The sequence below is a fragment of the Echinops telfairi genome, unplaced genomic scaffold, assembly GCF_000313985.2.
Source record: "Echinops telfairi isolate 266 unplaced genomic scaffold, ASM31398v2 ScPeMD7_2291;HRSCAF=2852, whole genome shotgun sequence".
NCBI classification, from domain to species: domain Eukaryota; kingdom Metazoa; phylum Chordata; class Mammalia; order Afrosoricida; family Tenrecidae; genus Echinops; species Echinops telfairi.
The window spans coordinates 18,770,632-18,774,410 of record NW_022106189.1 but is presented as its reverse complement, the minus strand read 5'-3'; positions in this window follow the sequence as shown (position 1 = coordinate 18,774,410).

Genomic DNA, 3,779 nt, shown 5'->3' with positions numbered 1-3,779 from the left:
AATGGCAAGATAGGGGGACAGTGGAAGTGCCCTGATCTTAAGGACCTCTATCACATAGTTGAACAGCCCACCCCCAGCCACCACCTAGGCCTTCAAGAGCAGCCAACACCCCAGAAACCCCCTCCTCTCCAGAGGTCACCACTGTCCCACCTCCAGCGCTCCAGCTCGGCTTTGCCTGACTAACACTGGGAGGCCTCATGTTGCATGTGCTTAAAGTTTATACGACAAGCACCATCCTTCATGGATCCCTTGGCAAATGTTCTTGATATTTTCCCATGTTGATGCTTGTGTTTCCTTTGTACAATAGTACAAAGTGTGTGTGTGTGGGGGTGATTTGAAGGGAAACACCAGATGCCTACCACGACGATTCAACAAGGAATGCCAGGATTCCCACGACGATTCAACAAGGAATGCCAGGATTCAGAAATGCTGGGTCTAACCCCAATGACCTCCCTTTTCCAGATGTGCTCATGGGAGTCACGGAGGGACCACCCAGCCCACTGGCGGGACAAGGGGGACAAAGCCCCCTCACCATGAGCCCCAGAGCACAGCTCATTTCCACTATGTCATGCTGGCAGGCACTGTCCCCCACCCCACCCCACCCCACCGCTATCTATTTCCTGGCCTAGGCAAGCTCTTACCCTTGAACTGCTGAAAGTAAATTGTTTGGGTTGAGTTGATTGTTTTAGGATGAAGCCTGGGCTTGGGGTGGTGAGACACGGTAGGGGGGCTAAGGGGGGTGACAGCAGCCCCACCCAGGCAGCTGTCCAACCTTCAAAGTTCTGACAAGTCTTACACTTGGCAGCTCCCTTCTGTGACCTATATTTTAATACGTGCTATTAGATTATTGCTAATGAGGCATCTTAGGGATAAAAGAATTACACTCACTGCCCAGGCTGTGGTCAAAGCACAATTGAATTAAGGGATGGGACCGCTTAGGACTCAGCTAGACAACCTGTCCCCCAGGCTGGGCCCCAATGGAGATATTAAGCTTTGGAAATTACACAGGAAAAATAAGTATAATTGATCTAAGGTAACTTCACTCGTCTAAATGAAATAATGTGATTGTTCTAGGCAGAGAGGCTCAGCAGGAGGAGCAGGACGGAAGAGGCTCGCTATCTGCAAACAAAGTTATAAGTAAAAGCCCTGGGGAATTCACTTCCCCTGAGGAGCAGAGCACCCTCCTGTGGCTTCTGAGCGTCCACTGGGTGCTAGCAGCAAGTAGGGGTGCTGGGAGCGCCAGAGAGGCTGCCAAGAGTCACAGGCTCAGGCACACACAGGGCAGTTCTACAGTGCCCTACAGGGTCACGCTGAGTCAGAATCAACTCCAGAGCAGTGAGTCTGGGTTTGGGTCTGGGCTTGGTTCCTTTCGGTGTGATGCCAGAATGGGCCTTAGAAGAGACGATGGCAAAGTTTTGCCTCACGGCTTTGTGATCAGGAGGGCCCGCTCACCCCCTGGACTTTGTGCTTGGCAAAGTGGAGTAGAGGGTCCGTGGGAAGGAGGAAGACTCCCCACGCAGGAAGGCCAAAAGGGGGCCGAAAAAAAAACCCCCGAAAAAAAAAACAATAGGCAAAAGGCCCCCAACGCCCAACGGTTCCTTTTCCTCCTCCTTTTTTCTCTCGTGGCTATGCATTTAAATTTTTCTTTCAAGACAATCTTATCACCTTCAAAGGACTCTGCATGGCACTTAATACATTTGTCAAATCTGCCATTCCAGTGTTTTTTTTTTAAATCATTTTATTTGGGGGCTCATACAGCTCTTATCACAATCCATCCATCCATCCATTATGTCAAGCCCATTGATACATTTGTTGCCATCATCATTCTCAAAACAGTTTCTTTCTATGTGAGCCCTTGGTATCAGCTCCTCACCCCCCACCTCCCTCATGAACCCTTGAGCATTTATAAACTATTGTAATCTTTTCATGTGTTACCCTGACATGTGTCTCCCTTCACCCACTTTTCTGTTGTCCATCCCGCTGGGAGGGGGTTGTGTGTTGACCACTGTGTGCAGTGTTTCATTCTGTTGTGCGCTGGTCACTGAAGGTCGGAACCGATTCGACGGCACAGAGCAAGGACGGCAACTCTGGGCGGAGTGCTCACCTTCGGCCGGCCCTGCTGTTGAGCTAAGCTACTTGAGGGTGACCCCACTTCTGGCACTCTTTCTAAAACAGCAAATGAGGCGGTTGCTAGGGTCCCAGGCAGTCTTTCTTTGACTCCACCCTGCCCGACTTTGCATCTGGGTCTCCTATCTGCCCTACCCTGACGCAACACAGCTGGAGCCTTACCACCTCCCCTCCAGTCTCCAAGTACAGCTGGTTCGCACATCCTCTGACTCTTGGCAGTGCCTGTGTGCAGAGGACAGCTGTGCCATGGGGTTTTCAAAGCTGTGGACTTTGGGAAGATGGTGGTCAGGCCTGTCTCCCCAGGGGCCTCTGGGTGGGTTTCAACCACTAGCCTTTCAGTTAGTGCTTAACTACTGTGTCACCTAGGGAGACCCAGTGGCATAGTGGTTAATGGTAGGGCTGCTAACGTAAGGTCGGCAGTTTGAAACCACCAGCTACCCTGCAGGAGAAAGGTGGGCCTTTCTACTCCAGTCAAGGGTTCCCATCCTGGTGGCAGTTGTACTGTCGTATAGGGTCGCTGTGCACAGCATTGACTTGACGGCAGGCTGGCAGTTTGGGATTTGAGTCCTTCTTTAAAATCTGTAGTTAATTCTTTGACGTTTTACCCTCTTCTGGCTAAGCATCCGCTAGAACTTGTAGACACAAGCGACCCTCCCTCCACCTTTCCTGATCTTCTCTCATTACTTCTCTCTGCTTGCCTCCTCCCTCCCTCCCTCCCGCCTTTCCACAGGCATATCCCAATTCCTTAGCAGTGCTCTGAGTCCCAGCTACCACAAACGGAGTCCTTGATTAACCTCAAGCAGGGGGAAGCAGTCAATATCAGTAGATACTGCAAAGTTCTCTGAAGAAAATACAGAGTGAGGGTCAGGGCATGCCCGAGGGCCTGGGCCCAGGTGCTCAGGAACAGCCCCTCTGAGGCGGCTTCTCTCCTGGGACAGGGGCAGTGTCTTAGGGGGAAGGTGCTGCCCTGATGCAGGTGAGAGTGGGGTTGAACAGCAGGAAGGGCAGTGTGGCGAGGGCCTGTGACCGAGGGAGGGTGCTACCAGGTGGAAAAAGAGATGAGCAGGGGTCTGGTCTTAGGCACACTTGGGAGCCTGGTGGTACCTGTAGGCTGCTCACCAGAAGGCTGGGGGTTTGAGTGTGCCCAGAGGTGCCTCAGAAGAAAGGCCTGGTGATCTGCTTTTAAAAACAGCCATGGGGAATCCTCAGGAGCACCCTTCTACTCTGCACCCGTGGGTTGCCAGCAGTCGGTCTCCACTGGGACAGCAAGTGGTTCTGGCTCTGGGTACGCTAAGGAGGGTGGTCTCATTCTCCAGCCAGAGAGGGAACCACGGCAGCTTCTTGGAAGCGAGCGACATGGTCAACTGTGCCGTAGGAAAGGCCTGGCGCTCTGGCTGTGGCACAGAGTGTCGGCCAGAGGCAGCAGGGACCTGCCCGCAACTCCAAGAAGCCATACAGTACAGGTCTGGCATGGAACAAAGGGTGGTGGTGACGAGATGTGTAAAGAAGGCCACACGAGAACAGCCCATGGAACATGTCCAGATTCAGAAAATGTATACATAAACAATACAAGAGCAAATGGAGTGTCCAGTTGTCCACAGATGGGCTTTGGGTCTCTACTCCATGCTCTCTACCCCATTCACATTGATATG